The sequence below is a fragment of the Tupaia chinensis genome, unplaced genomic scaffold (genome assembly GCF_000334495.1).
Source record: "Tupaia chinensis unplaced genomic scaffold, TupChi_1.0 Scaffold144262_1, whole genome shotgun sequence".
In the NCBI taxonomy this organism is placed as follows: Eukaryota; Metazoa; Chordata; class Mammalia; order Scandentia; family Tupaiidae; genus Tupaia; species Tupaia belangeri.
This window is the reverse complement of record NW_006204120.1, coordinates 2637914-2647902: the sequence shown is the minus strand read 5'-3', so window position 1 is coordinate 2647902 and position 9989 is coordinate 2637914.

Below are 9989 nucleotides of genomic sequence, written 5' to 3'. Positions count from 1 at the left end.
CTATTATGCCATCTCTATGTCCCTCTACATACCATTCTTTAATAAGAGGAATTAGGGCTCCATAGACAAGTGGCTGATTCCAGAGGTGGGGCAAGAAAAATACAAAACAAACCTGAAGCATCTAGTGAATGCAAAAAAATGAAAGAAGTACTAAAAACAAACAAACAAACAAAAAACAACAACAACAAAAACACCATAGGACTTGTTGGAACCTGAAAAAGTTTCCAATAGCCAAAGCTGGAAAAATTTAAGCAACAAAATAATACTAATTATAAAGCAAAGAATAAAGTAAATATTCCTGAGTCTATAGTGATGTAAATTAATAAATGGGACAAAAAGGACACTCCTTTTTTTCAGAAGAATTAAAATTATAAGTGTAGAAGGAATGAAGGAAACCATTAGAACTATTAGACTACCACAGTAATATTTGCAACATACAAGAACCACTCACGATGCTGAAATTAGTGGGTGAAAGTTTAAGGAGAAACAGGATGTCAAAGAATACCATGGGTGGGGTATTTTTTCCCCAAATCTGGAACCTCAAAGTAGCCAGCAGAAAACATCAGACAAATGCAAATTGAGGGGCATTCTACAACATGCCTGATCTGGAGTCTTCAAAATTGTCAACAACAGAACAAACTGGAAGTATCTAAGAAGACATGCCAGTGAAGTGTAACATGGAGTCCTAGAACACAGAAAGGTCGCTAGGGGGGAAAACTGGTAAAATCTAGAGTCTAGAGTTTAGGTAACAGTATTGTATCGATGTTCATTTCTTCTTTTGGCTACTTGCACCATGACTACACAAGGTATTACCATTACGGAAAACTAGGTGAATGCTACATGGAAACTTGCCGGACTGTTTCTGGAGCTGTTTTGTAAGTCTAAAGTTCTACAAAAATAAAAATGTTTTTTAAAAGGTGGGAGTATTCCTCTGTATGACACCCTTGCTCCAATCATAATACACAAATTATATTCCAAATGAAGTCCTCCTGTATTGGAGGTAATTAAACTCTTTAAGAATCCCTATCTTTGATATCAATTACTTCTAGGGAATGGAATGTTCAATCCTATTTGTTAACCGTCATGTGAAATATGGTTTTCTGTTGTTTACACCTTTCTTTCTTTTCTTTTCTTTTTTTAAAAATAGATTAAGGGTTTGATATAACCTGAAAAGGAAGATGTGGCTCCACAGTGGTTGTTTTGAATGAGAACACAAAAATATATATAGTTGGATTTTTTTTCCTGGTGAAATCACTTCTCTTTCTCCTGTATTTCTCACCAGGTTATCACAATGGTTATCAACTCAAAATGGGCGACATCAAGAGAGGTCTGGTCAGAAGAGGACCTGGGACTATCAGGCGAGCCAGATCCCACATCAGAGGCGTTGAAGAAGCCGAGAAGAATCACTCACGTCTCACTTCTGAGCACCTCACGTGCCTGCCACACAGGAAGAGCTCTAAGCTGACGGTTGCATGGATTCCTCATAAGCCCCCAGGGCCTGCTATTCGTGTTGTCCCAGCATGGTGGATGAGAAGACTGAAGCTGAGAGCAACTTAACTGACCTGCTAAAAGTTTCACAGCTACAAATAGCAGAGCCAGGTCTTGACACCAAATGTTCTAAAGCCATCACCAACACCATGGCCCCTTTTCTCAAGTCCTGAAAGTATTAATAGTTGCTGAGGTTAAGCAATAGAAACAGGAAGTTGCTCCAGGGACAGCATCTGGCCATTGTGGTCAGGAATAAGAAAAGTGTCTGGAAGCTATGCCAGATGGAAAAGGCCAAGGCAGGCAGGTCCTTGAGCTCAGAAGTCAAGAGGGTGACTCCGGCGGCAGGGCACAGACATTGGCGTTTTAAGGCAGAGAATGTTTTTTTCATGGATGTTTTATTTCCTGCTGGGAGCAGGGACTGATGGTGGATGTGTGCTATGTTGACCTGAGGTTGTGTGCAGCAGGCAGTGAAGCCGAATGGTCAGGAGCATGATATCAGAATCATGCTGCCACGATGCAGGCGCAGGCTCTGAGCCTCACCTACTACGTGAGAGCTCTCTGAGTCTCAGCTTCCCCATACATCTCTTCTAATTTTAGGTAAGGTCATTGTACTTCCCTACTCAAAACTCTCCAGTGGTGGGACCAGCAGTTGGCGTGATGGCTATGTCGCTGGACTCTCATGTAGTCTACTGCAGTTCGCATCCTGGACCCGGTGACTCAAACTCACACCTGGTGCGTGTGCGTGCTTGCCCAAGATCCCAAGAGGAGAATGGAGAAGAAGGGATTGTGGCGTGGCCATCCCCCCTGAGGGGGAGGTGATTTCTCTCTTTCTGTCTCTCTGTCTCTCTCTGTCTTTCTGGCGAGCGCATGTGCCCTATAGCAAAAACCTCTAAAAATAAATAAATAAATAAACCCTCCAGTGGTGACTGATCACACCCATAACAAAATCTAGAAACCTACCAGACCCCACATGACCTGGCCCCTGGATCCTATCCAACCTCTCCACCTACCTCTTGACCATGGTGCTCCAGCCACACCAACCTCCTCACTTTCTTTCCTACACATGCTCTTTCTCACCCCAGTAGACAACCAGGTAGTCTTCAGAGGTGATGCCTCTGCCAGGAATGCTCTTGTCCCAGATTTGTGCGTGGCTCATTCCTTCTCATTGTTCAGGCGTTTGCTCAGCATTCCCTTCCCCAACCTCTTGCTCTTCTTCCCTTTCATCTTTCTCTATCCCCTTCACCCTTTCCTCGGCCTTAGTTTTCATCCCAGTCGTCACCACCACTGACATTACGTTAACAGCCATGCATTTGTTTGTGTTTGTCTTTCTACCCTACTTGAATATCAGCTCAGCTCCATGAAAACAATGATTTTGTTATTTAAAAAATTTTTGTAACCCCAGTGCCTAGAACAGTGTCTGCCTCAAGTGAGCACTTAAAAATTGGATTAATGTGTGAGTGAATAAATGAATGCTGCCTTTCTTCAACACTGCTGTGGAGATGAAAATTAGACAGTGCATGCAAAATATGTGTTAGCACTCAATACTAATGGGCAAGAGGATGTTGACTACAGATAAAGTTTGCTTCTAGCTGAATATAGGGTAAGAGAACTAGGAATTATAAAGAGATTCATACCTACTGGCACAATAACTGAAAAAAATAGACATTAAATTAAAAATGATCTATTACAGAATCTTAGAAAAGTCACCATGGCACATGAAGAGGAATGGTAATACCCGTTGCAAAAATTAGGCATTTGAAGGACCAGCAGTTAATGTAATGGCTATGTCGCTGGACTCCCATGTAGTTGACCATGGTTCGTGTGCCGGACCTGGTGGCTTAAAACTCATACTGGGTGCGTGTGCGTGCGTGCCCAAGATCCCGAGAGGAGAATGGAGGAGAAGGGATTGCAGTGTGGCCATCCCCTCTGGGGGGTGATTTCTCCCTTTCTGTCTCTCTGTCTCTCTCTGTCTGTCTGGCGAACGCATGCGCCCTAGAGCGAAAAAAAACCTCTCCAAAAAAAGAAAACAAAAAAACAACAAAAAAAATCTCATGCCAGGTGCGTGTGCGTGTGTGCCCAAGATCCTGAGAGGAGAATGGAGGAGAAGGGATTGCGGCGTGACCATCCCCCCTGGAGGGTGATTTCTCGCTTTCTGTCTCTATGTCTCTCTCTGTCTGTCTGGCGAGCACACGCGCCCTATAGCAAAAACCTCTAAAAAAATTAGGCATTTGATAATATGAAAATAAGACAAAATTGTCTTTTTCTTTGCAGTTTTCTTGATGCCTACAATCAAGCACTCTCCAAATCATGCCATTTTGGGGGAAGGGGTAGCAAATTGAGACATTTTTATGCATTTGGTCTTGTATATTTGGAAGGTGTTACAAATGATGAATATAATTTTTTTTCAAAACCATTTTTGAACGGTACGCTATGGCCTACACATAGTGTACTGGACTGTAGTGCTGGAAGCCGTGTGGCTGACTGAAGGTTAGGTTACGGGGCTGGCCTGAATACTCCCCAGGTGAATATGTGGCCACCCAGGATCTTTAGGAGCTGGAGGGCTGGGCATGGGGGAACTGCAGCGTGTTGAGACCTCATTGAGGGTGCTTTCTCCCTTTTTCTCTCTCATGCATGTACTTTCTAGCATTTAGGGGAAAAAAAAGTGTATTTCATGAGAGAGACAAGGATTTACTACTCCAGAATCCCTTTCCCCCATTCCCAGCTTTCTGGCCAGTCAGGATTACAGACATACTTGGTGTGTTTCAGGTCAACTGGAAATGAAATCCAGGGCCCTCCATATGGCTGTAGTATCATATAGCACCCAACTGCCTGCATCACTGTAGCCAGGCCTTAATTTTGATTCTTAGAGCTAGTATTTGAGACACAACTCTGACAGGGACAGACAAATCTGCTTTTCAGTGGAGCTGAGCTGTTACATCATTCCCCCCTGTATTATTAACAACAACAAAAAAATCTTCTATTTGCCTTGGATATCTTGCATCTCTTGATGATTCATTCTAGATTATCTTCTCAAACCACAGGATGAAACACATTCCTAAACCTGTGTGGAACATTATTGCCTACCAAGCAGCAGAAACTCCTTAGAATTCCATTCCAGACTTGAAACAGCCTGGCTCCAAGCATCTTTTCAGCCTCAAGCTCTATCCCTCTGTAGCCTCTGTTTTGAGACATAATGTATCACTCACTGTGGACTCCTCTTCAAACAGCAATTTATGTTCACATCAATTCCTTACGCCTTAACCTGGAACACCCCTTCCCATCACTTAGTCTGCTATCAGAATTTTGCGCAAGGCCTGGTTCACACTTTTTGGGCCTTCCCCCCCTTTAAAAAAAAGAATTATTTTATTTAACTTTTTATTTATTTATTTGTTTGTTTGTTTGTTTTTAAATTTGACCAGAGAGGGAGAGAGAGAGAGAGAGAGAGAGAGAGAGAGAGAGAGAGAGAGAGAGAGAGAGAGAGAGAGAGAGAGAGAGAGAGAGAGAGAGAGAGAGAAAGTGAGAAAGCAAGCTACCAGGTCCAGGACTCGAACCATGGTTAACTATGTGAGAGGCCAGTGTCCTTAACCACCACGCCTTCTGCCAGCCCTTGGGCTTCTCTTTTGAATGCAGAGTTTTCCTGTACCCTAACTCTGCACTTTGCTTTTCTTCAGTTGTGCACTTAACTAATTTGCTAGTGTTTCAGTTGGTCTTTTGTGTCCATCTCTTCTACAACTGTTTCTTGAAGGCTGAGACTGTGTCTGATTCCTTTGTGGAAACCTTTAGGGTTTTGCATGAAGTAGATGACCCATGGGGATCTGGCGAATGCAGCTCAGCTCAGCCTCTGTGGTTTCGTATTTATGGAGAGTTCCTTGTGGGGGAGACACTGGATGGAGCTCAGTATTCAGCTCATCTTCTCTGCCACTCACATCTTCAGCAAGGTGTGTGAGAAGAATTCTCTGAACTTGGTTGTGATTTCTTTAATGTTATTATTATTATTATTTTGTCAAAAAAGTTACATGTAGCAGCTAGGCTAAGAAAGAAGAACCAAAACACCGGACAAAGCCACAGATAAAATGGTGGCATTAATCCTTTAATATCTTTTGATTTTATGTCATTTTAAGCTTCATACTCATTCCCTCATTTAATATAGCAGTTACTTACTTAACTAACAGAATTGAAGTTTCATAGTTTCTAACAGGATTGAGATATGGCGGTACATTTATATAACTGAACGGAAAGCAGGAGGTTGGGGGAGGAATAATTAAGGAAGTTACCTAATGCTAATTGAAGGTGATTTGTGAAAGTAAAGACTTGGAAACAACCTAACTGTTCATCAGTCGGGTACTCGTTTTAAAAATCGGAGGATATCCACATCCGTAACACACTGTACCATCACCGGGAAATATGCTTAGTATATTTCAGCAAGAACAGCAAATTGTACAACAAACTATTGCAGGCCCATGGCTAAGTGCTGTGCATAGGGAGCCAGATCCCACATGGTCAACTAAGGCTCAAATCCTGGCCCCGGTAGCTTGAAAAGCACACAGGGTACATGAGTCCAAAATCCTTTCTCCCCAAATCTGAAAAGCACACAGGGTACATGAGTCCAAAATTCTTTCTCCCCAAATCCTGGAGAAATGGAGGACAAAGGATTGTGGCACCCTATCTGGAGGTGCTTTCTCTCTCCTTCTCCAGCTGGTGAGTGCATGCACCCTCTGGCAATTAAAAGGAATTTTAAAACAAGCAAACAAAACAATGTGTATGGCATGTACAATTTACGTGAGAAACCATTTTTATGTAAGTGTACATACATGTAAATAAAAACTATAAATTGTCTGTATGTACAGAGGTCTTCACTAAGGTAATTGAACATGCTTATTATGAAAAAACTATGCATGAATTCCAAACCTGTGCACCAAAATAAACTTGTACTTTAATTTCACTTTAAACTTGTACATTTAATGTACACGCACATATTAAAAAGTATATTTGGGGCCATCAGGTGGCATGGTGGTTAAGGGCACTGGACTCCCAAGTAGTTGACTGCAGTTCAACCGTGGTTCAAGTCCTGGACCTGGCGGCTTACAACTCATGCTGGACATGTGTGCGTGCGTGTGTGCCCAAAATCCCAAGAAGAGAATGGAGAAGAAGGGATTGCGATGTGGCCATCCCTTGTGAGGGATGATTTCTTGTTTTCCACTTCTCTGTCTTCCTCTGTCTTTCCAATGATCACACATGCCCTATAGCAAAAATCTCTCTTACAAAAATATTCTTAACAGTAGCTACCCCAAGGCAAGGAATTGCAGGGCTAGTACAAAGTGGGGGAAAGGAGAGGATTATGTTTGGTGTTTACTTTGTATATTTCTTTGTTATTTGATTTTCTTATAATAAATGCAGATTATGTTTGAAATTATAAATAATAACACAGAGTTGAGTCTAATCTCTCCCGCATTGCAAGGCCTAGTGTCCTTATACTTACTGCTGGGCCCCCTTGAATAAAGTCCTCCTTATCAGCTTTACAAACAAAATGATAATAACAACAGCAAATCATTAAAAAGAAAGAGGATGCCCCCTGCTCCTGAAGCCAGGACTACTGTACACATGCAAGTAGAGCCACACACCTGGAGAGAGAAGTCCTCTCTGGGATCCGTCCCTGCTGAGGAGCGTGAGCTTGTCTGCACTGACCCCACACTAACGAGTCATAGGACGGATCCTTGTGCACCCACCTGCCTGGTCAGCTCTACTCCTAAATGGGGACAGTCGTTTTCTCTCCTATTGGAAACTTCTTCAGGAGAGGATTCCAGCTTCCATCTGGGAAGTAAAGGTGGGAAATAGAGGCCGTGTCTAACCCAGGTCTCTCTGGCAGTATGTAAGTATGCTTCACTCACATATGGGGTACCTAGTCAGGACCCTTTTAAAATTAGTATTTATAAAATTTTTTTGAGGATTTTTTTTTTTTAAGAGCGATTTTTGCTATAGGGCACATGCATTTGCCAGGGAGATAGAGAGACAGAAAGCGAGAAATCACCCCCTGGGGGGACGGCCATGCCACAATCCCTTCTCTTCCATTCTCCTCTCAGGATTCTGGACACACATGCACATGCACCTGGCATGAGTTTAAGCCACTGGGTCCAGGATTTGAACCACGGTTGACTATAGGGGAATCCAGTAATGTACCCATTAGGCCATCTGCTGGTCCAGAGGATATTCTTAAGTTGTTCTTTGATATTCTGATTTTGATTTCCTTTTCTTTCTTTCTTTCTTTTTTTAATGATAGAAAGCATGTGCACATGCATGGGAGGGAGAGAGAAGGTGAGAGAGAGGAAAGAAGGAAGAAAGGAAAAGAAAAAGAAAGAAAAAGAGAAAGAAGGAAGGAAGGAAGAAAAAGAAAAAGCACCCTTGATGAGGTCTCTTCATACCACATTCCCTTTCCCAGCGCCTCAGGATCCTGGCTGCCTGCATGTGCATTCCTGGAGTTATTTCCAGGCCAACCTGGGATCCAAACCACAGTTGCCCAAGACTTCCTACACAGCAGGGTGCTAGTGTTGACCACTTCACCACAGTGGTTGGGCCTGGCATTCCATTTTTTTAGGCAAAGTCATTTCAGTTCATCTTTCTTCCTAATACATATCTACTGACTCCCAAATAGTTTCTGGTCAAAGCAAGATTTCATTGTTTGTTTTTTGTGCAAGTACAAAAAACTTGGTACAAGAGAGAGCTAGTTTTGCCCCAAACATTTTGTCTATAGTCAAACAGAGCTGATTTTCTTTGTGCTTCAGTGTCTTCACAGTGTTTTCATCTGTAAAACTGAAGGGTTGCACCAGATGATCTCCAGAGACTTTGTAAGCACTAACCTTTGTACTCTTGCCCGGGGGCCTTTGAGTGGACATGTACTGTCTATCCGCAGTTGTATGGGCAGTGTATGGCCCACAAACCTATGACATAAGTGAATGTTGAAACCCTTTCTCTTTTGATTGTTCCCGTGTCCTTTCAAAGCAAGAAACTAGCACCTCTTGGTGTTATTAATATAACCTGATACAGAATCCTTCCAAGAGGCAAGTACAGAAAGCAGCCTGAGCTGTGTTGAGAACACCCATTCTGCCATGTCCAAGCATGGAGGCCCATTATGCAACACTGTGTCTGACCCTAAGAAGGCACTCAGGCGAGCTAGTGGTGTGGTGGTTAAGGAGATTAGATCCCACATGGCTCACCTGCAGTTTGAGTTCCAGATCTGGTGGATTGAAAAACAGGCCAGGCATGTGCATGTGGGTGCCCAGAATACCGAAAGGAGTAGAGGATATGGGATGGAAGTGTGACTCTGCCCTGTGGGGAGCGCCTTCTCACTTTCCTTCTGGCCAACACGTTCCGGTGAGCACATACACTCTAGCAAACTTTAAAAAGAGAAAGAAGGTGCTCGATGCAAGTTCTATACTGAATAAAAGATGCCACCAGCTGGGGGAAGGGTCGACCTGATTAGAGGAAAGCTTGCATTGCCTAAACGTATCTTGTAGATCAATCTGAAGGTTCTCCCCAGGTCCACGGCAACTCGGACCACTGTGAATTGCCTTCTCTTCTGGAAAATTCAACTTCATAGGACAGTGAAAAATGAAAGATATCCTGAGACCTTGAACACCTACCCACAGAATGTTCTTTTTTTTTTCTCATTTTTTTATACATTCACATTATTTAACTTACAAAGTGAATATTTTAATATGTCAACATTTCTCCCTAGTCCAGTTGATTAAAATATCTTCAACAGATAATACCATGGTTCATTGTACCATTAATGCTTTGCCTCTGTATTATTCCTCTAAATGTCCTTCCTACTGTTCCACACACATTATATCTGGTATTTATACCCATTTATTGTGTTTGTATATGTATATCCTTTAGTCAATCTGTTTCAGTCATAGAGTGTGGCCATTCGGTATATATTAAGTGGGAACATACAATGTCTCTCCTTCATATCCTGGCTTGCCTCACTTAGTAGTAAATCTTCCATATTCTTCCATTTTCTGTCAAAAGCCAGGGTTTTTTTTTTTTTTAAATGGCTGAATAGTATTCCATAGAGTATATGTGCCACAATTTTTCAATCCATTCATCCAATCAGGGCATTTGAGTTGGTTCCATGTCTTAGCAATTGTGAATAGTGCCCCAATAAATATTGATGTGCAAGCACTTTTCCAATGAAGAATACTTCTGTCCTTTGGGTAGATACCAAGTAGTGGGATTGCTGGATCATATGGTAGTTCTATTTGTAGATTTTTGAGGAATCTCCAAATTGTTCTCCACAGTGGCTGGACTAATTTACAATCCCACCAGCAGTGTAAGAGAGTCCCCCTTTTACCACACCCTTGCCAACACTTATTATTATTATTATTATTATTATTATTATTATTTTTAATTTTAGACATTCTGACTGGGGTTAAGTGGTATCCTTTTTAAATATAACATTTGAGGGACCTGAAGGTGGTGTGGTGGTTAAGGCCCTGGACACTCCC